The 27,540-nt window shown below is 42.3% G+C and overlaps 1 pseudogene; it reads right to left on the bottom strand.

The window, feature by feature from the left end:
* The window catches only part of LOC100518295, a 31,328-nt pseudogene extending 8,216 nt beyond the window's left edge, over positions 1–23,112 (bottom strand).

Here is a 27,540-nt window from a genome sequence, read left to right as displayed (position 1 = left end):
CACGTCTGCAACCTACAACACAGGTCATGGCAACGCTGGATCCTTAACTCACTGAGCAAGGCCAGGGATCGAACCCACAACCTCATGGTTCCTAGTCGGATTCGTTAACCACTGCGCCACGACGGGAACTCCACAAATATAAATCTCTTTAAAAGAGCATTCCATGACTCTGAAGAAAAAAGATAAAATCTGTTTGACATGCAGTAGGAGAACAAATAGCTGATTATAATGCTGTGAGTTAGAGAGTGTAAGTAGGCTTTGGAAAGGAGATGAGGGATCTGAACATTTTGGCATTTATTACCAGTCCTAGGAGGTGGGGGCAGGAACAGAGATTTGAGACCCTGCTTCCCAAATATTCAGAAAACTCGAGAGAAAAATAGGTGACCCCTGGGAGAAAGAAGACTACAGCCCCTCCCCCCCGCACGAACTCCAGAGACTGAGGCCTGTCACTAATGATCCCCTCTATGGTCACCACACAAACTAAGTGGAGACACGGGGATGTGGGCACAGCGTTTCCCAGGGAGGTTTTGGAGCTTGGACTAAGCAGCCTGGCACAGTGACGAAAAGGCCCAGCTGCCGGTCCAGGGCCCACGCTAAAGGCTGGAGAAAACTGAGGTCCTAGTCCCGCCACAGCCGGTTCCCACAAGATTCTCAGCCTCGACTCTGCACCTGGGGGCAGAACACTCACCATTTCTAGATTTCCCAGGGTCTCCCTTCCTACGACTCCCACAACCAGTGCAGATTAGAACGCAACAGAGACCACGGCGGCGGCCGCACCAGGAACGTGAACTACATACCTTAAGACAGGCCAGCAAGTCCACGTTGGTGAGGTGCGTCATCCCCACCCACCTGCGCCAGTGGAACCCCTGATTGGTTAGTTCCAAAGGCCATGCCCCCCAGCTTGAGTGACAGCCTGAAGGACTCCCGTCTCACCCAAACCAGCTTTCACCAGTGAGTAAAAATCTAACTCAGCCACGGTCATTTGCGTTGGGAAAAATTTTCCCTGGCTTGGGGTTGCCTCGACAGTTTGTGAACTTGTGGGCACATTTGTTCATAAGGACTTCTTGGTTGAGTTTCCATGAAACGAGCACACAGCATAAGGGTTGGCCCAGGCCCAGATGGAACAAGAGGGTCTTATGTCTCTAGGGGTCAAGGGATTGGCGTAGATGGAGTTCCCGTCCTGGCACAGTGGTTAACGAATCCGACTAGGAACCATGAGGTTGTGGGTTCGATCCCTGGCCTTGCCCAGTGGGTTGGGGATCTGGCATTGCCCTGAGCTGTGGTGTAGGTCGCAGATGTGGCTTGGATCCTGCGTTGCTGTGGCTCTGCCGTAGGCCGGTGGCTATAGCTCCAATTAGACCCCTAGCCTGGGAACCTCCATATGCAGCAGGAAGCAGGGAAGCGGCCCTAGAAAAGGCAAAAAGACAGAAAAGGGGGGGGGGATTGGCGTAGAGCTGTCAAGTCATTCATGGAACTGTGACCCTTGTTTAGAAGCACAAAAGTCTTAATGTGACCTTGCCATTTACAATAAAGAACCCGGCTCCATTTGATATTTGATCCTTGCAAGGGTAGAACCTTCCATCCATCCCTTTCCTACTTCCACTCATTTGGTACTTAAATGAATGAAAGCCAGGGCACTTGGCTGTGTAGAAAGTTTGAACCCAACAGCCCCAGGCTACAACAGGGTCCAACCACAGGGTACAAGATGTGCTCATTGAACTTATTAGGTGATGAAATAAAAATTCATATTCGAGGCAAGTCAAAAAAATCAAAACAAAAAATTTTCTCTGTCCTTTGGCCTCATTTCTCTTATGTGTTGTGTATCAGCATTATGCATCAACTGAAACTCCCCCATGGCAGAAATACTTGCTCAACCATAATGCTCAACATTCTCCTAGCACCAAGAAGATAACTCCTTAGGAGATAACCATTTCTGCTTTATCTTGTAAGGGGCCACGATGACCCATGACCCACTATTCATGCTTGCTTTGCATGTGTAGACCTGGACTGTGTAAACTGTGGGTAATACATCATTTAATGTACAGGTCTCTATCTAAAAACCTTACATAATTGTGCTTTGACCTCTAATGGGCAGAACAGTTCTTGGGGCTTTCTGAGGGGCTATTCCCAGGCTATAATCCTCAATTTGGCTCAAATAAAATTTTCCATTTTTTTTCCTAGGTCAACTGATTGATTTTCATCAACACAGGTTTCATGAATTCACATTTTAGGAATTCCCTTGTGGTGCAATGGATTAAGGATCCAGCATTGCCACAACTGTGGCTCAGACTTGATCCCTGGCCCAGGAACTTCCATATGCCACAGGTGTGGCCAGAAAAAAAAAATTTCACATTTTACATCAGAGGGAAATTTATTTAGCTCAAATTTTGCCTGTGTTTCTAAAGAACTTCAAAATGTGAATGACTATACTATCCCTAAGGCAACTAATTCCCATTTTCACTGATAGAAGAAAAATATTGTCTTTATGTAAACATAGGAAGTATCTTGAAAACCCTCCCTCACCTGCTTTACTGAGGTAAATAACTAATAAAACTGTATTTGGAGTTTCCTTGTGGCACAGTGGGTTAAGGATCCACTGTTGTCACTGCAGCAGCCTAGGTGGTTGCTGTGGCATGGGTTCAATCCCTGGCCTGGGAACCTCCACATGCCTTGGGTGCTGCCAATAAATAAATAAATAAATAAATAAAATTTTAAACCCTGTATTTGAAGATTACAATGTGATGATTTAATATAAGTATCCTACGTTGTAACCTGATATCAGCCAAGACATTGGATTAAATGATCTCAGCACACACACAAGAAGTAACCATGTGTGGTGATGGATGTGTTAATTATTCTGAAACTCTTACAGGCCTACAAGATTGAATTGCAGAACTCTTAATGTATTTATGTGAACACCTTTACTGAGACATAATGCACATACTACTCAATACACATTAAAGAGCACAATTCACAAGTTTTCAGTATATTCCCAGATATGTGCTATCATTCCCACAGCCAATATTTGAAGATTTTCACCACCTTAAAAAGAAATTCTCCTACAGTTTTTCACTCCCAATATTCCATCCTCCTCATCCAACATCCAGATTTAGGAAACCTTAATCTACTATCTGTCTCTATAGATTTCCTTATTCAGGGCTCTCAAATGAAAGGAATTACATAAAAATGCTCTTTGTGATTGATTTCATTCACTCAGCATTTTTTCAAGGTTCATCCATGTTGTAGATTAATCAAGACTTCATTTTTATGGCCAAATGATATTCTATTAGATGGATAAAATGTTTTGTTTATCCTTTCATCTGTTAATAGACATTCAAATTATTTCCACTTTTTGACCACTATGAGTAACACTGCATAAATTACATGTACAAATTTCTGCTTGACCATATGTTTTCATTTTTCAATTGGATTTAATTGAAAACCATGCAATAACTCTACCAAACAACAGGAGAATATACATTCTTCTCACATACATATGGAAAATTCTTGGAGCTAAAATGCATTCTATAACATAAAATAAACCTTAAATTTAAAAGAAGAGAAATCATACAAAATATGCTTTCAGACCACAAAGGCATTAATCTAGAAATCAATAACAGAAAGATACCGGGAAATCCTCAAATATTTCAAAATTAAAAAATACATGTCTAAATAGCTCATGGATCAAAGGAAACAAGAATGATTAATAAAATTATTTTTGATTAAAAGTGAAAGTACATTATCAAAACATTAGAAATCACCTACACTAAAAGTGAAAAAAAATGAAAGTACAATTTATCAAATTTTGTTGGATCTAGCAAAAGAGTGCTTAAAGGAAATTTATAGCATTGAAGGCACACACTTAAAAAAAGAGATCTGCAGTAGGAGTTCCCTTGTGACGAAGTAGGTTAAGAATCTGGCGTTGTCACTGCAGCAGCCTAAGTCACTGCTGTGGTGAGGGTTAGATCCTTGGCCCAGGAACTTCCACATGCTGCAGGTACAGCCAAAAAAAGAAAAAAGAGATCTGTAAGCAATGACTAAGCCTCAATCTGACAAAACTAGAAAAAGAAGAGCAAATTAAGCCAAAATTAAGCACAAGAAAATAAATAATAAAAACTGGATACATAAATCAATGAAGAGAGTTCCTGGTGTGGTGCAGCAGAAACGAATCCAACTAGTATCTATGAGGATGCGGGTTCAATCCCTGGCATCACTCAGTGGGCTAAGGATCCAGCATTGCCACAAGCTATGACATAGGTCACAGATGTGGCCTGGATCTGACATTGCCATGGATGTGGTGTAGGTGGGCAGCTGCAGCTCCAATTCAGACCCCTAGCCTGGGAACTTGCATATGCCTAAAGTGCAGCCCTAAAAAGCAAAAAAAAAAACAAAAAAAAACAACAACAAAAAAAACAACTTAAATTATGGGAGGTCAATGGAGAAAAATCAATAAAACCAAAAGCTGGCTCTTTGAGGATATTAATAAAATTGAGATATATCTATAAAGCTGAGGAAAAAATATTAATATCAAGAATGAAAACAGAGAAAATGAAACCGTAAAAGCATTTGACAAAATGCATTCATGATGGCAAACTACAAATAGAATGGAATTTCCTCTTCCTAAAACCATATACAAGAAACCTATAGTTAACATCATACCCAATGGTGGGAAAATAGATGCTTTCTTGGTAAGATCAGGAAGAAAGTAATGATGCTCCCTCTCACCAGTCCTGCTCAGCACTGTACTGGAAATCTAAGATAATAGAGAGTAGAAAAAGAAATAAAAAGGATAAAGAATGGAAAGTAAAAAAATAAAAAACAAACCAAAAAACTGTCTCATATGACATCTTTATCTACAGAGAAAATCTCAAAGAATCAATAACAAAGAAAATCCCTTCCACTAAAATGAGAGAGTAGGAGTTCCCGTCGTGGCACAGCAGAAATGAATCCTACTAGGAACCATGAGGTTGAGAATTCGATCCCTGGCCTCACTCAGTGGGTTAAGGATCTGGCATTGCCATGGGTTGTGGTGCAGTTTGCCGATGTGGCTCAGATCTCAAGTTGCAGTGGCTGTGGTGTAGGCCAGCAGCTGTAGCTCCGATTAGACCCCTAGCCTGGGAACCTCCATGCCACAAGTGTGGCCCTAAAAGCAAAAGAAATAAAATAAAATAAGAGAGTAGATCAAAGCTGAAGGATAAATGCTTTATATATACCAAAGTCAGCGCTTTATATGTACCAAAGTCAAAGATTCAAACAAATACAGTCAACTGATCTACAAAGGATCAAAGGCAATTTAATAGAAGACAACAGTCTTCTCAAAAATATAGTTTGAGGAGTTCCCATCGTGGCTCAGTGGTTAACGAATCCGACTAGGAACCATGAGGTTGTGGGTTCGATCCCTGGCCTTGCTCAGTGGGTTGAGGATCCTGCATTGCCATGAGCTATGGTGTAATTTACAGACACGGCTTGGATCCCGAGTTGCTGTGGCTCTGGTGTAGGCTGGCGGCTACGGCTCGGATTCGACCCCTGGCCTGGGAACCTACATATGTCGAGGGAGTGGCCCAAGAAAAGGCAAAAAATACAAAAAAAAAAAAAATAGTTCGAGGGAGGAGTTCACATGAATTTTTATAAAAGCTTTACTCATGGTTGCTAAGACTTACAGGTAACCAAGATATCCTCTAATAAGCAACAGAAAAAATAATCACGGGAACATCCATTCAATGATATATTATTCAATAATAAAAGAATACGAGGTACAAAAACAGACATATGGATCAATGGAACAGAATAGAGAGTCCAAAAAAAACCCCAGACACCTATGATCAATTTATCTTCGACAAAGGAGGCAGGAATATAAGGTGGGAAAAAAGGCTCTTAAGCAACTGGTGCTGGGAAAGTTGGATAGCTTCATGTAAATCAATGAAATTAGAACACACTCTCACACCATGCACAAAAATAAACTCAAGGAGTTCCCGTCGTGGCACAGCAGAAACGAATCTGACTAGGAACCATGAGGTTTCGAGTTCAATCCCTGGCCTCGCTCAGTGGGTTAAGGATCTGGCGTTGCTGCAAGCTGTGGTGTAGGTTGCAGACTCGGCTCAGATCCCTCATTGCTGTGGCTCTGGTGTAGGCCAGCAGCTACAGCTCCGATGAGACCCCTAGCCTGGGAACCTCCATATGCTGCGGGTGCAGCCCTAAAAAGGACAAAAGCCAAAAGCCAAAAAACAAACAAAAAAAAACCCTCAAAATGGCTTAAAGACTTAAACATAAGACATGACACCATAAAACTCCTAGAAGACAACACAGGCAAAACATTCTCTGACATATATCATACAAAAGTTTTATTAGGTCAGTCTCTCAAGTCAATAGAAATAAAAACAAAAATAAACAAATGAGATCTAAATCAAACCTATAAGCTTTTGCACAGCAAAGGAAATCATAAAAAAAAAGACAACCTACAGAACAGAATAGTTGCAAATGACACAGCTGACAGGGCTTAATCTCTAAAATACACAAACTCATACAACTCAACAACAACAAAAAACAACCCAATTGAAAAATGGGCAGAAGACCTAAATAGACATTTCTCCAAGAAGACATAAAGATGGTCACGAGGCATATGAAAAGATGCTCAATATCACTCATTACTAGAGAAATGCAAATCAAAACTACAGTGAGGTCCACCTCATACCAGTCAGAATGGCCATCAACCAAAAAGTCTATAAATAGCAAATGCTGGGGACAGTGTAGAGAAAAGGGAAACTTCCTACACTGTTGGTAGGAATGTAAATCAACCACTATGGAAAACAATATGGTGGTTCCTCAGAAAACTAATAGAATACCATATAATTCAACAATCCCACTCCTGGGCATATATCTGGACAAAATTATAATTCAAAAAGATACATGCACCCCTATGTTCCTAGCAGCACTATTCACAATAGCCAAGACATGGAAACAACCTAAATGTCCATCGACAGACAAATGGATAAAAATGTAGTCCATAAATACAATGGAATATTAGCCATAAAAAGAATGAAATAATGCCATTACCAGCAATGTAGATGGACCTAGACACTCTCAGACTGAGTGAAGTAAGTCAGAAAGAGAAAGACAAATACCATATGATATCCTTATATGTGGAATCTAAAATATGGCACAAATGAGCCTATCTACAAAACAGAAACAGACTCAGAGATACAGAGAAAAGACTCGTGATTGCCAAGAGGGAGTGGGAGGGAGAGGGATAGACGGGGAGTTTGGGGTTAGTAGATGCAAACTATTACATTTAGAATGGATAAACAATAAGATCCAACTGCATGGCACAGGGAACTATATCCAATCTCCTGGGATAGAACATGATGGAAAATATATATAAAGAATGTATACATATGAATAATTGGGTCACCTTGCTGTACAGCAGAAATTGGCACATTGTAAATCAACACTAATTTAAATAAAAAGGAAAAGGATGAGGTATCAAGCCCAAAAGACTTGTAAATACCTTAAAATAAGATTGCTAAGTGATCCCATAGTTCTAAAAAGGACAAAACTATGACAAAGTGAAAGATCTTTGGTTGCTGGTGATTTGGGGCGGGAAGAAGGAATAAAGAGGTGGTGCCCAAAAGATTTTTGGAGCAGTGAAAGTACATGACACAGAAATGATGGGCACATGTCATTCCATGATGTCAAAGCCCAGAGGCTGTATAACACGACTAATGCAATCTTAGATGTACATTTTTATGCATCAATATTGGTTCACTGAATGTAACAAATATACCATAGTAATACAAAATATTAAAAACAGGGAAAACTACATGGCGGCACAGGGGTTATGTGGGAACTCTCTGTACTTTCTGATCAAGTTTTCTATTAACCTAAAACTGCTGTAAAGAAGTCTATGTGGGGAGTTCCTGTCATGGCACAGTGGAAACGAATCCGACTAGTATCCATGAGGATGTGGGTTCAATCCCTGGCCTCTCCCAGTGGGTCGGGGATTTGGCATTGCCATGAGTTGTGGTGAAGGTTGCAGACGAGGCTCAGATCCTGTGCTGCTACGGTGTGGGGTAGGCTGGCAGATACAGCTCTGATTCAACCCCTAGCCAGGGAACTTCCGTATGCTGCGGGTGTGGCCCTAGGAAGACAGAAAAAAAAAAAAAAAAAAAAAAGTAAAGAAAAATCTATTTGGAAAAAAATGATAAAGACAAATGCATTAACATTCATCCCAGATGACTAAAAAAGGCCATTTTTCACTCAACTGATCTGAAGTTACTTCAACGAGCCATTTTTGAGCTCTCAAGAGGCCCGCACCCGAGAGAGGGTGAAACTACACTGAACGCCATGTTCCACAGCCCAGGACTGCATCATCTGAGAAGTGGAATGAGTGCCTTGGTCATTATCCAGAGTCTGGTGTGCTGAAGTGGATAAGAGCAGCCTGGCAAGGCCTCCTGCTGTGGCCTCAGTACATATACAGACAAGCGTTACCTTGATTTACATGGCGGTATCTGTTAGGCAAGAGATTCACAGGATTCTTTTACTACAAAGTGGCAGCTCTTAAGACAACCATCCAGGGGTTTGTAAACATATGCTGACGAAGCCAATTGCTGGTCAGTGCTAAGACGACAGCCTGGTGTTTGGTCAGCTGTGGACCCTTGAGTCCCTTCCTTCATCAGGATGTCCAATGAAGAGATGGAAAGCAGCCACTCTGCCTGAGCTGGATCATGTGTGAATGTGACCACGCTGTCCTGAAGTCTATGCATCCCACTGCTTCTCACTCAGGGAACCTAAGGAGCCCTCAGGGAGCCTGGGGGTCTGGGAAGGGGGTGACCTCCTTCAGTACCATAGCACCTGTCAAGGACTGCAGAGACAGGAAGCCACCCCTCCTGCAGGCAGGTTATCTTGACTCAGTGGGGGGGGGGGCGCTCTGTAGCTGAGCTGAGCTCTTGGGGTGCTGGTTACAGACCCCAAGTCATGATGGGAGGCTGGATGAGGGGTGACATGCTCAGGCCTATTTTTAGCATAGCTCTGTAAGAAGGGGTATTGCCGCTCAAATGGCAAACAGACTGGGGCCTAGGGAAGGAGTCAAAAGCCAATGAACAATTAAGGGCACAATGGGTAACTCCAGAGGCACAAGAGGAGGTCACTGAAGCCTCTTTTGGGAATCAATATCTGACAGCACTAAAGGAAGTGCCTGTCATCTGGCATTCTGACCCAAGTCCAGAGCCTTTTTCGTTTTTTTTGCAGGGGGAATATTCAAGGTGGACCCATTTGCAAATAATAGAATAAATGGGCTCAAGTAAAATTTGTAAACAAGGAATAAGATGCTTCCAGAACACCAGAAGAATCCAGGCAAGGTTGTGGGTGCTGAGAGGGGCAACACTTATTTCTTCACTGCATCAGGGAGGGAGCAGGCCCCAGATTACCAAATAATTTTTAGGAATTTAAGCAAATTACCTGGAACCTCAATATCGTATGTGTGCAATTGCCTTTTTAATCTTTAGGAGCTGTTTGTGTCAACCTTTTTATGGTCTGATGTCCTCAGAAAACAATGTCATTGGTGTAATGTCATACCTGTGCTTCTGGAGGAAGGAGGCTACAGTTTAGACCCTGCCTGCAGACACTGTGTGTGTTTACAATAGCGTTGAGGTTCCCTGAGGATAACCAGTTAAAGGTGTATCATGCCCCTTCAGAAGTAAAGGCCAACTATGGCCAAGAGGCTGTTGAAACAAACACTGAACAGAACAGACTTAGCCAAATCTGTGAGAGCAGAACATCTGCGCCTGTTACTGAATGGATGGAGTCGAAATTTTCCATAATGTGGGGACTGGGAAAAGGGATTTTTTTGGTGCATCCAAAGCCTCATAGTTACAGTAATCCAGTGTGAAGTGTCATTCACCCTTTCCAGGTTTAAGAACAGGTTAAATGAGGCTGTTAAAAGGACAAACAGAGGAGATAATCACTTCTTCATTAAATAGGTGTTATATAGTAGTTCTCAATCCTTCAAGGACCAATCTAAGGTTTAGTTTATATTGAGCCAGATTAAGTAATTTAACTGGTGGGTAAAGCCGGTGGTGTTCCATTTTCCCTATATAATTTGAAAGTGTCAAAGACTAAATTAAAATTTCATTTTTAACTCAATGGTTTGGACTTCTCTGCTCAGTGTGGGATGATAAAGACAATGGGTGCTATGATCAAGAGGAATTTAGTTCTCATGGTTAAGGTCAAACATATCCATTTGTCCTCTCTATGATTTAACAACTCCCCTGAGATTATTCAGAATATTTTGCTTAAATTTTGTGGTATTCCAAGGTATCTCTCATTAGAGCCCTAATACAGATTATCTGCCTGAGAGTTTGTGAATGAGTGCATTACTGCAAATAGGAAAATTATTTCAGAACCTATGCTATAGAGGCCCCAAAGCAGAACAGTGTCCTTTCATATCTTTAATTTTTTTTTTTTTGTCTTTTTGCTATTTCTTGGGCCACTCCCGCAGCATATGGAGGTTCCCAGGCTAGGGGTCCAATCAGAGCTGTAGCCACCGGCCTATGCCAGAGCCGCAGCAACGCGGAATCCGAGCCGAGTCTGCAACCTACACCACAGCTCACGGCAACGCTGGATCCTTAACCCACCGAGCAAGGGCAGGGACCGAACCCACAACCTCATGGTTCCTAGTCGGATTGGTTAACCACTGCACCATGACAGGAACTCCCTAATTTTTTTTTTTTACTTGGTCTCTTCTTTTATTCTTTTTGTTGTATAAGTTCTTTTAGAATATTTTGAATTACGAACTGAGTTAAACTGTAGACCTTTGCTTCTATATTTTTTTTTTTTCTTTGTTCTCTTCCTCTTATCTTTCCCTGTTTTGTTTTTCTGGTCATTAGATATATTCCCAGGGTAGGCGTTTCCTCTCTACTCTGGTATCCATAAACTTTTTCATCTAGAGAGCCACCAAAAGGTGCCATCATGGTTAAGGGCCTCCCCCATGACAACTGCTACCTTTTATTTTATTTTATTTTATTTTATTTTATTTTATTTTATTTTTGTCTTTTTGCTATTTTTGGGGGCCACTCCCATGGCATATGGAGCTTCCCAGGCTAGGGGTTGAATCGGAGCTGTAGCCACTGGCCTACGCCAGAGCCACAGCAACGCGGGATCCGAGCCGCGTCTGCAACCTACACCACAGCTCACGGCAATGCCGGATCGTTAACCCACTGAGCAGGGGCAGGGATCAAACCCGCAACCTCATGGTTCCTAGTCGGATTTGTTAACCGCTGCGCCACAACGGGAACTCCATAACTGCTACCTTTTAAATGTTAAAAAAAAAATAAGACAACAAAGGAGTTCCCTGTGGCACAGCAGGTTGAGAATCTGGCCTTGTCACTGCAGTGGCTTCAGTCGATGCTGTGGCATGCGTTCAAACCCTGGCCCAAGATCCTCCTCATGCCTCAGATGCGGCAAAAAAAAAATAAAATAAAATAAAATAAAAAACAAAAACCCACGCACACACACATGACACATATATATAAACAAAACAAAAAAACAAGACAACAGGCTCAAAACACGATTACTTATACAAAGCAGCATGTCACCAAACCAAGACTTAATACTTAATTTCAGTTTCAGTTATCTAAGAAGTGGAATCTCTCTCTTTTTTTTTTTTTTTTGTCCTTTTAGGGTTGCATGCTTGGCATATGGAGGTTCCCAGGCTAGGGAATGAATTGGAGCTACAGCTGCCAGCCTACAACACAGGATCCAAGCTGCGTCTGTGACCTACAACATAGCTCATGTCAAAGCCAGATCCTTAACCCACTGAGTGAGGCTAGGGATGGAACCCACATCCTCATGGATGCTAGTCAGATTCGTTTCCACTGAGCCACGATGGAAACGTCCAGTTATCCAAGAAGTAGAATCTTAAACCATCAATCAGGAATTACCCAGTCAGCACTAGTTAAGTAACCAACCACACAAACCACTACCATCCCCGGAAAGGAAGTGACCTTTCGAGACCAATCCACTTTCTGCTAGTATTAAAGTTCCTTGTCTCCAACCACCTCTGCCTATGTAAGCCTTCCACTTTGTGCAGCTCTTCGAAGCTCCTTTCCATCTGCTAGATGAGATGGTGACTGATGTAAGAATCACTGAATAAAGCCAATAAGATATTTAAAATGTATCAGTTGCATTTTGCTTAGTATAAAGTGTAAGGATTGTGGGCTTCTGTAGGATTTGAAACCCTTTGCTGTGCCACAGTGAGGCCATGGTTGTTGTTCCCTATAACCCCTATGATTGAGATCTTTGCTACAACAGAGGAAGCAGCAAGAAGTACTAATGGGTCCTGGAAGTCCTCTAGTATTAGGAATGTGGATTCAGCCCACCATCTAATGGCTGCTTTTCCCCCCATGTTTTCCCTCTTTCTTTGTTTAAATAATTGTTCTTTCAGGAAGAACCATCCAATGGGCTCATCTCTTGCACAGGCTGTAATTTCCCTCTCTCATCAGTGATACAATGATGGGGTTGGGGCCAACCCATCCTCTGGCAGATTCACTCTAACACACAGATAAATCTGGGCAAAGAAACTAATTTAAGATTTAAGGACGACCCCAATCCTATACTCCTGCTCCCAAAAGCCTAGGAATTCTCCAGTGTCAGCTCTGGTCCATTTAACTTAGAACTGAGGCTTGGTGGTGTCAACAAGGCAACAGAGGGCAGCATGGCTCACAGCAAGAGTGCCCGGGGCAGTTGAGCAAGTCCAAACAGAAGACAGACCCACGGGTGGTGGTCATGTCTGGACATGCTGCTCACGGTGTCAATTATTATGGTCACCTGCAGAGGTGTGGTTCCCATGTTGAGTGACACCAGTGGGGCATAAATACACACACACACAGAGGGAGAGGGTAGGAGAAGGCTTATGAATCACACAATTGAAGTTTCAGAGGAGGGCAGGGCAGACCTCTCAAGCAGCTCCAAAAGGACTTCAGAAAGCAAGGAAAGGAGCCTGGCCTATGTGCTCACTGGGGTTGGGGGTTGGGGTTGGGGCAAGAAATCCTGCCCAAGGGCAGGGATTCATGTGACTTGAATCTGTTACCATCTCTAGAGGGGAGAACACCCAGATTTTCTCATCTGCTGGTCCAGATGGAGGCACAGGGGAGGAGGGAGGGATGAGGCTTAAGCTGAGAGCAGTCAAATACCAAAAAGTGGGGGCTCATTCCAAGGACAAAAGTAAGAAAAATATGCATTCACAACTGCTTTTTTAGATAAAGAAATACCAGATATTCAAGAAATGATGGCCCCACTGGCTTTTGGGGTGGCTAAAGCAAGAGCACCAGAGGGGAACAAAATGGTCAGGCATGGAATCTAATTTAGACCTTCTTATCTTACAGAATTTTGCTGTCATATGATTATTTAAAATAGGCAGAGTAATTTATATGAACCAAATTCATCTATTTAAATTCATTTTTAGGAGTTCCTGTAGTGGCGCAGTGGAAACGAATCCAACTAGAAACTATGAGGTTTTGGGTTCGATCCCTGGCCTTGCTCAGTGGGTTAAGGATCCAGTGTTGCTGTGAGTTGTGGTTTAAGTCGCAGACATGGCTTGGATCTGGTGTTGCTATGGCCCTGGTGTAGGCTGGCAATTGACAAAAAAAAAATTTGAATAATAAATAAATAAATAAATTCTTAAATTATTTTTTATTTTTTAAATAAATTTATTTTTTGGCCATGCCCACAGCCTATGGAAGTTCCCAGGCAAGGGACTGAACCTGTGCCATAACATCGACCTGAGCCAGAGCAGTGACAACACCAGATCCTCAACCTGCAGAGTCACCAGGGAACTCTGACTTTATTTTTTATTAACTTGCTTTTGCTTTTTAAAATTTAATTTTTGGAGTTCCTACTGTGGTACAGGAGACTGCAGGAGTTCCCCCATGATTCAGCAGGTTAAAGATAAGGCATAGGTCACAGCTGTGGCTAGGATTCAATCCCTGGCCTGGAAACTTCCATATGCTGAGGGTGTGGCCAAAAATTTTTTTTTTTTTTTTTGTCTTTTTAGGGCTGCACCCGAAGTATATGGAAGTTCCCAGGCTAGGGACTGAATCAGAGCTACAGCTGCTGGCCTACGCCACAGCCATAGCAAAACGGGAGCCAAGCCGCGTCTGTGACCTAACCACAGCTCACGGCAATGTTGGATCCTTAACCCACTGAGCTAGGCCAGGGATCGAACTTGTGTCTTCATGGATATTAGTCAGGTTCATTTCCGCTGAGCCATGACAGGAACTCCAATTTTTTTTAATTTATTTAATTTTTACTTTTCTACAAGGACACTATTCTAGAATTTAATCCTTTAGACACTGATGCTTATAAAAATTTTAACCATACAAAAATTTCAAATCTCTAAGAGGCATTATGAACTACAATTTAAAATACTGTACACCATAAGAAGTATTATACAAACTATTACATTTAGAGTAGATAAGCAATGAGGTCCTGTTGTATAGCACAGGGAACTATATCCAATCTCTTGGGACAGACCATGATGGAAATAATATAAGAAAAGGAATGTATGTATATATGTGACCAGGTTGCTTTGCTGTACAGAAGAAATTGGCACAACACTGTAAATCAACTATAATTTTTTTTAATTTTTAAAAGAGGTATTATAGCTTCCCCCTTATATCTTACCCTTGGGGATTATTCAGGAATGAGTAACATAATGCACTGAGGATTTGGGAGCAATCCATTAAATGCATCAGATTTCTTAAGACTTACGTAAGTTTTAGGTAGTTTTTCTCATAGCTATTAAAATAGGAACTCATGTGCCTCAGCAATATTATAGAATTTAAAATTTCAAAGCTCTCTAGGGTCATGCACATACAAAAACTGACCTTAAAAAATGTAAAATCTGGAGTTCCCGTTGTGGCTCAGCAGTAACTGACTAGCAGTAACTGCCTAGTATCCAAGGATGCAGGTTCGATCCCTGGCCTTGCTCAGTGGGTTAAGGATCCAGCGTTGCTGTGAGCTGTTGTGTAGGTCACAGACGTGCCTCGGATCCTGTGTTGCTATGGCTGTGGTGTAGGCCAGCAGCTGTAGCTCCAATTCAACCCCTAGCCTGGGAACTTCCATATGCCTCTGGTGCCACCCTAGAAAGAAAAAAAAAAAAGTAAAATCCACCTGAGAACTCATATACTCTCATCTTGAGAATTTCTTGCTTAAAAGGAACAAATATTCTGTTCCTGCCAGAATTTCCTGCCTTACCTCCACTGTATCTCTCAATCAACTTACATTTTCGAAGCCCCACAAAGAAAAGTCTTATGCATTTGTGGAAAATAATATCACAAATTGGCAAGGGAAAACAAAGTTAAGGGCTGCAATATTCAACATGTCAAAGTATACAAAGAAAAATGCAAATATTTGAACAAGGAAAAATGCAAATATCTGAATCAGGTAAGCTAAGCAGTCTGTTTTCCTACAGTTCAGAACAAAATCCAGATGCCTAAGCCTGCAAACCAGTTTCCTCCTTAAGGGCTACAATCCCTAGGGTCTCCCTTGTAATGGAGGGTTAGGGGACACCTGAGCAGCCACAGGAATGAACTCTGGGAACTCCACATATCCTCTTGTCAGGGCATGATAATAATAATCCCTCTCTAAGTCTTCACTTCTCCCAAGTGAGAAAACTCCTGGCCAGATCCAATTTAAGGTTGTGATTCAAATCAGCTCTCTGCAGAAAAACCATTTGACGAAGTCCAACATCCATTCATGATAAAAACTCTTATGAACGTGGGTATAGAGGGAACATACCTTAACATAATAAAAGCCATTTATGACAAACTCACAACCAATGTAATACTCAAGGGAGAAAAGCTAAAAGCCTTCCTGCCAAAATTTGGAACAAGACAAGGATGCCCACTCTCACCACATTTATTCAACATAGTATTGGAAGTTCTAGTCACAACAGTCTTACAAAAAAAAAAAAAAAAAAGAAAGAAATAAAAGGTATCCAAATTGGAAGAGAAGAGGTAAAATTGTCACTCTGTGAAGATGACATTATACTCTACATTGAAAAGCCTAAGACTCCACACAAAAACTACTCAAACTGATCAACAAATTCAGGAAAGTAGGAGGATACAAGATTAACATTCAGAAATCAATTGCATTTCTGTATACTAACAATGAAGTATTAGAAAAGGAATATAAAAATATAATACCTTTTAAAGTTGCACCCCTGAAATTAAATACCTATGAATAAACCTGACCAAGGAGGTGAAAGACTTATATTCTGAGAACTATAAAACATTAATTAAGGAAATTAAAGAGGATTCAAAGAAATGGAAAGATATTCCATGCTCCTGGATTGGAAGAATCAACATTGTTAAGATGGCCACACTACCCAAAGCAATCTACAGATTCAATGCAAATTAAAGCTTGTTCTAGTTTTACAGAACTAGAACAAGCAATCCAAAAATTTATATGGAACCATAAGAGACCCAGAATCACCAAAGCAATCCTGAGGGGAAAAAAAACCAAGCAGGAGGCATAACTCTCCCAGACTTCAGGCAATATTACAAAGCTACAGTAATCAACACAGTGTGGTACTGGCACAAAAACAGACATACAGACCAATGGAGCAGAATAAATAACTCAGAAATAAACCCAGACACCTAGGGCCAATTTACCTTCAACAAAGGAGACAAGAATATAAAACGGGGAGCTCCCATCGTGGCTCAGTGGAAACAAATCTGACTGGCATCCATAAAGACGCAGGTTCAATCCCTGGCCTTGCTCAGGGGGTTAAGGATCCAGTGCTGCTGTGAGCTGCGGTGTAGGTCACAGACAAGGCTCAGATACCATATTGCTGTGGCTGTGGCTGGCAACTATAGCTCTGATTGGAGTTCTAGCCTGAGAATCTCCATGTGCCACGGGTGCAGCCCTAAAAAGCAAAAAAAAAAAAAAAAAAAAAAAAGGAATATAAAATGGGAAAAAGATAGTCTCTTCAGCAAGTGGTGCTGGCAAAACTGGACAGCTGCATGTAAATCAATGAAACTAGAACACACCCTCACACCATGCACAAAAATAAACTCAAAATGGCTTAAAGACTAAAACATAAGACATGACACTATAAAACTCCTAGGACATTGGCAAAACATTGTCTGACATCAACTGTACAAATGTTTTCTTAGGCCAGTCTCCCAAGGCAACAGAAAAACAAAAACAAAAAAATAAACCAGTGAGACCTAATCAAACCTACAAGCTTTTGCACAGCAAAGAAAATCATAAAAAAAACAAAAACAAAAAGACAATGGGAAGAAATAGTTTCAAATGACGCAACTGACAAGAGCTTAATCTCTAAAATATGCAAACAACTTATACAACTCAACAAGAAAACCAACAACCCAACTGAAAAATGGGCAGAAGACCTGATTAGACATTTCTCCAAAGATATACAGATGGCCAACGGACTCTTGAAAAAATGCTCAACATCTATAATTATCAGAGAAATGCAAACCAAAACTACTATGAGGTACCACTTTGCACTTGGTCAGAATGGTCAGAATGGCCATCATTAACAAGTCTACAGATAACAAATGCTGGAGAGGATGTGGAGAAACAAGAACCCTCCTACACTGTTTGGTGGGAATGTAAATTGGTACAACCACTATGGAAAACAGTATGGAGGGCACCCCAGAAAAGTAAATATAGAACTACCATGTGATCCAACAATCCCACTCCTAGGCATATAACCACACAAAACTTTCCTTGAAAAAGATACATGCACCCATATGTCCACTGAGCACTATTCACAATCGCCAAGACATGGAAACAAGCTAAATGTCCCTCGAAAGATTAATGGATTAAGAAGATGTGGTATATATACACAATGGATTACTACTCAGCCATAAAAAGAACAAAATAATGACATTTGCAGCAACATGGATGGAACTAGAGACTCTCATACTAAGTGAAGTAAGTTAGAAAGAGAAAGACAAATATCATATGATATCATTTATATCTGGAATCTAATAAATGGCACAAATGTACCTTTCTACAGAAAAGAAACAAACTCATGGACTTGGAGAGCAGACTTGTGGTTGCCAAGGGGAAGGGGGAGGGGTTGGGATGGACTGGGAGTTTGGGGTTAGTAGATGCAAACTATTGCATTTGGTGTGGATAAGCAATGAGATCCTGCTGTATAGCACAGGGAACTGTATCTAGGCACTTGTGATGGAACATGATGGAGAATAATGTGAGATAAAGAATGTATATATATATATATATATATAGAGAGAGAGAGAGAGAGAAAGAGATATGAATATATGTATGACTGGGTCATCACTTTGCTGTACAGCAGAAATTGACAGAACAATGTAAATCAACCATAACAGAAACAATAAAAACCTAAAATATGAAAAAAAAGAAAAAAATGAGCTCCCTAATTCTTCTATTTTTTTAATGGCCACACCCATGGCATGTGGAAGTTCCCAGGCCAGGGATCGAATCTGAGCTACAGCTGTGACCTACACTGCATCTGCAGAAACACCAGATCCTTTAACCCACTGTACCAGGCTGTTGATCAAATCCTTGCCACCACAGTGACCCGGGCTGCTAGAGTCTAATTCTTAACCCACTGCTCCACAGGAGGAACTCCAATCTCCCTAATTCTTTTTTTTTTGGTCTTTTTGCTATTTCTTTGGGTCGCTCCCACGGCATATGGAGGTTCCCAGGCTAGGGGTCTAATCGGAGCTGTGGCCGCTGGCCTACGCCAGAGCCACAGCAACGCAGGATCCGAGCCGCGTCTGCAACCTACACCACAGCTCACGGCAATGCTGGATCATTAACCCACTGAGCAAGGGCAGGGACCGAACCCCCAACCTCAAGGTTCCTAGTCGGATTCGTTAACCACTGCGCCATGATGGGAACTCCCCAATCTCCCTAATTCTTTTTTTTTTTTTTTTTTTTTTTTTTTTTTTTTTTAAAGGTACAAACTTCTTTTTTTTTTTTTTTGTCTTTTGTCTTTTTGTCTTTTGTTGTTGTTGTTGTTGTTGCTGCTATTTCTTGGGCCGCTCCCGCGGCATATGGAGGTTCCCAGGCTAGGGGTTGAATCGGAGCTGTAGCCACCGGCCTACGCCAGAGGCCACAGCAACGCAGGATCCGAGCCGCGTCTGCAACCTACACCACAGCTCACGGCAACGCCGGATCATTAACCCACTGAGCAAGGGCAGGGACGGAACCCGCAACCTCATGGTTCCTAGTCGGATTCGTTAACCACTTCGCCACAACGGGAACTCCCTCCCTAATTCTTAAACTCTTTATCCAAAAGACAGAACTCCTGACTTTCAAAGACATTCTCAAAGGACTCAAATTACTGAGTGCACCCACACTATGGATGCCTACCTCTACAAGCACAGTTAAAGCTTCAAAAAGGCCTTACCTCCCCACCCCAACCCCACATCCCACGTGCGTCCCTAGCTTTCCAGGTCTTTACAGCTTCTCTCAGTATGAAGGGTTCTTCTGCGGTGGGTATTAGCAGGTAGGACACCTGCAGAAGGAGGCTCCCCAGGAAGAACTGGGCCTTCAGGTACCTCCCTTTGCAGACTTAAGGGGGTCTTAGCTTAGAGAAACTGAACTTCCCATTTAGGTGCTCTGGACCACCACATTGATACTTTAAAGAAAGAAACCCAGGTTTGAACAATCCAGAAAAATCATTTAATCAAGTGTTTATACAAAAATCATGAAAGAAAATAGAAAATTATAAAGAAAATAGAAACTGGTTAGAAATAGAAATTTTCTATTTCAAAAAAAGCCCCACAAATATCTATTCCTTTCAGGAAATAAATGTCAGTTAATTACTATTTCCATGCTAAGAAATTGTTCAGAAATATTATTTCACTTACATGTGGAATCTGAAAAAACAAGCATAATAAAATAGAAACAGACTCAGATACAAAGAACTAGTTGTTGCCAGAGGGGAGGAGGGTGAGAGATGAGTGAAGTAGGTGAGGGAGATCAAGAGGTAAAAACAATGGAGTTCCTATGATGGCTCAGTGTTAAGGAACCCGACTAGTATCCATGACGCTCTGGGTTTGATCTCTGGCCTTGCTCAGTGGGTTAAGGATCCAGTGTTGCTTTGAGCAGTGGTGTAGGTTGCAGACGGGGTTCAAATCTAGCATTGCTGTGGCTCTGGCGTAGGCCAGTGGCTACAGCTCCGATTCAACCCCTAGCCTGGGAACCTCCAAATGCTACAAGTGCAGCCCTTAAAAAAAAAAAAAAAAGTGAGTAATTGGCAAATTCATGCAGGACAGCACCAACCTATAACTGTGAGGAAAGGACAGATCATCAGGAGAGGTATCAAAGGAACCTCTGACTGAAGGACTCCTATAGGATGTCTGTGCCCAGGGAGATTCTGAGGACAGACACTACAGCAAACAACATAGTTCCAGGTGGTTAATCTCCGATTTCCTCTCATGTAAAATACCCACAGGCAAAAAAACAAATCTTTGGGTGGGGGGTGTGCTTGGGTTGTGGGATGAAAATCCTGTGAAATTGGATTGTGATGATCATTATACAACTACAGATGTGAAAAAAAAAAAGCTATAGTAATCAACAGTATAATATTGTCATTAAAAAAGATTTTGTCATTAAAATAAATAAATAAATAAATAAATCTTTAAGGAGTTCCCACTGTGGCTCAGCAGAAAGAAACCTGACTAGTATCCATGAGGATGCAAGTTTCATCCCTGGCCTCACTTAGTGGGTTAAAGATCCAGTGTTGCCATGAGCTGTTGTGTAGGCCAGCAGCTGCAGCTCCCATTCAACATCTAGCCTGGGAACTTCCATATGCTGCAGGTACAGCCCTAGAAAGAAAGAAAAAAAAATTTTTAAAAAGAACTATCCAGGAGTTCCCCTTATGGCTCAGCAGCAATGAACCTGACTATTATCCACAAGGATGCAGGTTCCACCCTCGGCCTCACTCAGTAGGTTAAAGATCCAGTGTTGCTGTGAGCTGTGGTATAGGTCACACATGCGGCTGGGATGGCGGTGGCTGTGGCTGTGGCTGTGGCATAGGCTGGCAGCTGCAATTCGGATTTGACCCCTACCCTGGGAACTTCCATATGCTATGGGTGTGGCCCTAAAAAGCAAATGAATGAATGAATGAGTAAATAGATAAACAAATAAGACTATCCATGTGGAGAAATGATAATTAAAATACTGTGTACTTTAAAACTCACCATGGGCAACAGTTAACAAAGAAGCTATGAACTGGAGAGGGGAAGATGGCATTTGGGAATGTGGGGAAAGATCTGGAAATTTAGGCATTTATTGCCTGCCCTAGGAAGAGCTAACGTGGGGTACAGGGATTTGTGACCCCATTCCTCAAACATTCAGAAGAGAGAAGGGAGAAGGAGGGACTGGGGACCCCTCATACCAGAGCTCTGCCCATGCATGACGCCCTGTCACCAAGTCTACGATTGTTCCCCAACGGCCTTCCCTGTGGACACCATACAATCTGGAGCAGATGCAGTGAGCGGAATGGACGTCCGGGATCCTGACTGCCGGCCAAGCCCTCAAAGTAAGGGCCACGCCCCCAGCAAACTCAGAGTTGACCGCAGGATGGCCCAGGTCCCGGCACGGTCAGTCCCAACAGGTCCCTCCGCCCCCGTCTCCTGACACCCGGTCCCCCAGCTCACCATTTTTCTGTTTCTCGGCTTCCCGGTTATCTACCTCAAGACCGTCGCGGCAAGTGCCAGTCACAGCGACACAGGATGCCACGGAGCTACTGACAGCCTTTAATGGCAGAAACCAGTGTGACCCAAGCGAGGAGGGGCAGAGCTGCACCAAGCGCCTGCTCCACTCCGCCCATGTCATCATTCTAGCGGCGCCCACCGTCGCCCACAACCCATGTAACCAGCGACTCCTCTGATTGGACAGCTCGAAAGGCCCCGCCCTCCCATGCCTGAGTGACAGCAGACCAAAGGGCACATCTTAGAGCCGATCTGGTACTGACTGGGCTGGAACTGCCCTCTCCACAGACACTAAACAGAGCCATAAGGCTGAAAAGCCTTCACGGAGTTGTGACTTCTTTACAAACAGGGACACTTACAAGTGACCTCACCGTATGTAATAATGAGTCTGGCTCCACTTTGATCTTTGACTATTTTCCAAGGGGCCTCAGAGGCACTTGGCTCTGGCTGGGAGGATAAATCCCACAGTCTAGACCAGGCCCTGGGCCTCAGATGCTAGCATGTGGCATACACGCAGAGAGAGAAAACCACTGAAAACCTTTTTAGTGGAATTCCACTCATTGAAATGTCAAAGGTGGAAACACTGAAAAAACCCTGCTGAGTGAAAAACAAAATATGGTAAAGGTTTGAAGAAGAACAATTCCCTGATGGCCCTGTGGGTTAAGGATCCAGCATTGTCAATGCAGTGAGTGTCTTGGGTTGCTGCTGTGGAGTGGGTTCAGTCCCTGGCCCAGGAACTTCCACATGCCGCTGGGCACAACCAGCAACAACAACAAAAAAGGATATGATGGATAAACAGAAAGTCAGGAGAATGAATGTCAAATCAGGTGGTGAATAAAACAAGATAGCTGTGAGTCAAGAAAAGGAGTATAAAGACTCTCATCTCTGCCCAAAGGCCATTTGTGTCCCCAAGATGACTCCAAGGACATGTACCTTGTCATTACTGAATCTTACTGCAAAACATTTTGTACATTCTTTCCTGAATATATTTGACATCAAAACTTTAAGAAGTAATTAAGGTTGGAAACAACATAATTTGTATGTTTCCTCATCCTGTAATGTGGCAATCTGAGTTTTCATTCACAACTTTGACAGCAAAAATTGTTAACAAGCCAAGTGCCTAGTAAGAAAGTATGAGTTACAGGAATTCCTGCTGTGGTGCAACCAAATCAGGTTCTCTGGAGCACTGGGTCTCATGCTTGACCCACAGCACAGTGAGTTAAGGACCCAGTGTTGCCATAGCATCATATCTGATCCCTCTCAGGGAACTCCATGTGCCTCGGGGCAGCCAAAAAAGAAAAAATATGAAAAAGACTGGGTTGGAGTTCCCATCATGGCACAGAGGAAACAAATCTGACTAGGAACCATGAGGTTGCAGGTTCAATCCCTGGCCTCACACAGTGGTTTAAGGATCTGGTTTTGCCATGAGCTGTGGTATAGGTTGCAGACACAGCTCGAATCCTGTGTTGCTGAGGCTGTGGTGTAGGACGGCAGCAACAGCTCCAATTAGACCCCTAGCCTGGGAACCTCCCAATAGCCAAAAAGTGGAAGCAACCCAAGGGTCCATCAACAGATGAATGAATAGGCAAATATGGCCCATCCATACAGTAGAATATTATTCAGCCTTAAAAGGAAATAAATTCTGACACCCAAGAACAGGGTTACATAAATTTATCATTAAATTCATCATCTATATACTCTTTTTTATCATTAAATTCATCATCTATATACTCTTTTTTTCTTTTTTTTTTTTCAGTTGTGCCCATGGCATGTAGAAGTTCCTGCCAGGAATCAAAATCACACCAAAAAAGTGACCCAAGTCACAACAGTGACAACACTGGATCCCTAACCAGCTGAACTACCAGGGAACTCCCATCTACGTACATTTTTAAAACAAAGGGTCCAGAGGATTTATCAATAGAACAAATAAGCAAAATATATTTATGTAGATAGATCTAGATCTATATATATTATAGATTATCTATATATCTATACCTATCTATATATATAATGTTAGCTTTTCAACTACCTTTGGAGACAAGTGGAACCTCAATAGCCACCCAAGGTTTGGCTGAGTCCTAGAGAGTAACACCCACCCATCAGGAATAGATGAAAAGGATTCATTATTTTGGCAACTGAGGTCTCTGGGGAGAGCAGAGCAGGCCTCTCAGGCAGGTGGGAAATGCCTTCAGAGAGCAAGGAAAGGAGGCTGGCCTGCACTTTTTATTGAGGTCAGGGGTGGGCTAGGATGGGAGTTCACAAACACAGTAAGGAGTTTGCTGACTGAATCTCTTACCAGCCCCAAAGCAATGAGCAACCTGGCTTTCTTACCACCTTGTACAGATACAGGGCATATGGGGAAGAAGGAGGGGTATAGACCTTAAATGTCAGCCGTCAGATAATAAATATATACATACTGGTAACTGCCCCCAGTTCCTGGCACAGGGCTCCGAAAACCTTTGTATACGCCTAAGGGATGAGATTACTAGGAGTGTCTCCTGTTTGAATTTTTGGTGTTTATCCCTTCTCTAACACAGGTCTGAAACCCTGTAAGCTCATAATTGATAAGAGAACAGGAGCATCTTTTGTTCTGTTGAAGTGATTCTGGTGGGGCTCCTGGATGGGAGCTGGTCACCAGAAAGACTATGCCATGCTTAGGAGCTTGGGATTTGCAGTCCAACACCCCATCCTCCAGAGAAGGGAGGAGGGCTAGAAATGGAGTTAATAATTGATCATGCCTACAATGGTTTGGGGTTCAGAGAGCTTCCAGGTTGATGAGCACATCCAAGCGCAAGAAGGATGATGTGCCCCAATGCCACAGGAACCCTCCTAGACCTCACGCTGGGCATCACTTCATCTGGCTGTCCATCTGTATCCTTTATCATTTCTTTTAATAAACTGGTCAATGTAAGTAAGTGTTTCCCTGAGTTCCGTGAGCCACTCTAGCAAATTAATCAAGCCCAAGGAGGGGGTTGTGGGAACCTCTGATTTATAGGCGGGTCAGACAGAAGTTGTGAGTAACCTAAGGGCCTACTACCTGCGCTTGGCATATAAAGTGGGGAGGAAGCAGTCATGTGGAACTGAGCCCTTAATCTGTTGGATATGATGTTATCTCCAAGTACATAGTGTTAGGGTTCAGTTAAGTCATAGGACACTCAGCTGGATTCACACTGGTGACTAGAAGTGTCAGATGTGAAGTGTTCTGGGTGAAAGTGAAGGAGACACACAGGTGGAAAGAACTGGGTTTTCTCTACTCAGGAAGAATACTGAGTTTTCCCAACACATCAGCAGTCAAACATGAAAAACATGGAGTCAGGGAATTCTCTGGTGGCCTAGTGGTTAAGGATTTGGCATTGTCACTGCTGTGGCTTGGGATGCGATCCCTGGCCTGAGAACTTCCACATGCCAGGTCCAAGGCCCAAAAAAATGGAGTCAGAGACCTCTGGTTTCTGGTCTGGCAGATAAAGGAGTTTAGAAGGTAATGGTTCTGTCTTGACTATAAAAAAGCAAACAGGAGTTCCCGTCGTGGCGCAGTGGTTAACGAATCCGACTAGGAACCATGAGGTTGCGGGTTCGGTCCCTGCCCTTGCTCAGTGGGTTAACGATCCGGCGTTGCCGTGAGCTGTGGTGTAGGTTGCAGACGCGGCTCGGATCCCACGTTGCTGTGGCTCTGGTGTAGGCCGGTGGCTACAGCTCCAATTCGACCCCTAGCCTGGGAACCTCCATATGCCGTGGGATCGGCCCAAGAAATAGCAAAAAGACAAAAAAATTAAAAAATAAAAAAGCAAACAAACTTAAAATCAATGATTTTCTCAGATCTATCAAAGAATGCAAATCAGAGGGCAAACTGCTAGCTCCAAAATTGGCAAGAGACTTAAAAACAGCCATTTTGAATTATGACCACAATATTCTGATCTTCTAAACAAGTCCTGTCCTCCAAAGTTTCTGTTTCACCTGATCCTAACAGACTGGGATTTTTCCAGCACCTAACTGATGTGGTGGGTGAGATGCTGGCAACATGGGTCTCCTCTAGCCTTCCTGCCTCACCTAGGTCAGGTAACATTTTGCTCAAAGTCTGAATAGGAACAATGTGTTCCTAATATATAGCTTATGGGTAAGTGAAATGAATGTCAGCAATGTCACAAGGAATTGGGAATACTGTTAGGAGGAATTTGCACATCCAAGGACAGGTATAATGTTATCTCCAAGAAGATTTGGGTTAGTTGTAGATGTATACTAAAAATCAAGCCCAATTACTAAAAAAAAAAAAAAAAAAAAAGTGTAATAATATACAAGTGAGGAGAAAAAACAGAATCAGTAGAATGCTCAATAAAAAAAAAAAAAAAAAAAAAACCAAGAGTTCCCATTGTGGCCCAGTGGTTAATGAATCCGACTAGGAACCATGACGTTGCAGGTTCGATCCCTGGCCTTGCTCAGTGGGTTAAGGATCTGGCATTGCTGTGAGCTGTAGTGTAGGTTGCAGACACGGCTCGGATCCCGAGTTGCTGTGGCTCTGGCGTAGGCCAGCAGCTACAGGTCCGATTGGACCCCTAGCATGGGAACCTCCATATGCTGCGGGAGTGGCCCAAGAAATGGCAAAAAGACAAAAAAAAAAAAAAAAAAAAAAGAGAGAGAGAGAGAGAGAGAAGGCAGAAAAACATAGAAGACAAAAAGAAACAAAAAGCAGGAAACAAAAAGCAGTCAGAATGCAACAGATATTAATCCAACTATATCAGTGATAGCATTAAGTATCAATGGTCTAATTATCACAAGTGAAAAAACTATTCTGGATAATAAGATAGCCATTATATGTTGTCTACAAGATTCAGACTTTAGATATAGAGACACAGATAGACTACAAGTACAGGGATGGAAAAGGATATACCATGTCAACACTAAGCACAAGAAAACTGGCATAGCTACATTAATCAGACAAAGCAGACTACAGAGCAAGGACAATTCACAGAGATAAAGAGGAACATTATTACATAATGACAAAGGGGTCAGTTACCCATGAGGACACAGCAATACTTAAGAGTATATGTGAAAAAACAGCAGAGGGGCAAAATATAAGAGGAAAACATGATTGAGCTTCAAGGAAAATAGATAAATCCACTACTATAATAGTTTTCAACCCCTGCCCCCCATCAATAATTAAGAGTTCCAGCAGGCAGAAAGGACATAGTTAAATTAAACAGCACCATCAAACAAGTGGATTATTTTTTTCTTTTTGGCCATGCCTATGGCATGGGGAAATTCCTTGGCTAGAGATCGAACCCAAGCCACAGCACCGACCTGAGCCATAGCAGTGACAATGCAAGATCCTTAACCCACTGAGCCACCAGGGACTTCCATACAAGTGGATTTAAATGAAATCTATGCAGTGCTTCCTCCAAACACAGAATACACATTCTTCTCAGCTTCACATGAAACATTCACAAAGATTGACCATGTTTGGGGGCATAAAACAGACCTTAGCAAATTTGAAAAAAAAGAGATCTATAAGATATGTTCTGGAGACCACAGTGATAATAAACTGGAAATCAAGAGAACAATAGTTGGAAAATTCCCAAATACTTGGAGATTAGACAACACAATTCTAAAAAACACAAGTCAATAAAAGTGTGATGCCTGCAAAAACATGGAGTAAGAGTTTTCTACTGTCATATCCCCATACCCAAGGACAAGAATACCTCTGTGGAAGTCTAGGAGTCCAGTGGAGAAGTTCCAGCACCACTGGAGCAAAAAAATCTGAAAACAAAACACCATCAGAAAGGTAAGAATAGTCTCACTTCACCCCAGAGGCGGCACA

This window comes from Sus scrofa, chromosome 2 (assembly GCF_000003025.6).
Source record: "Sus scrofa isolate TJ Tabasco breed Duroc chromosome 2, Sscrofa11.1, whole genome shotgun sequence".
Lineage (NCBI taxonomy): Eukaryota > Metazoa > Chordata > Mammalia > Artiodactyla > Suidae > Sus > Sus scrofa.
The sequence above is the reverse complement of the archived record's forward strand: the minus strand, read 5'-3'. Positions and strand labels throughout refer to the sequence as shown.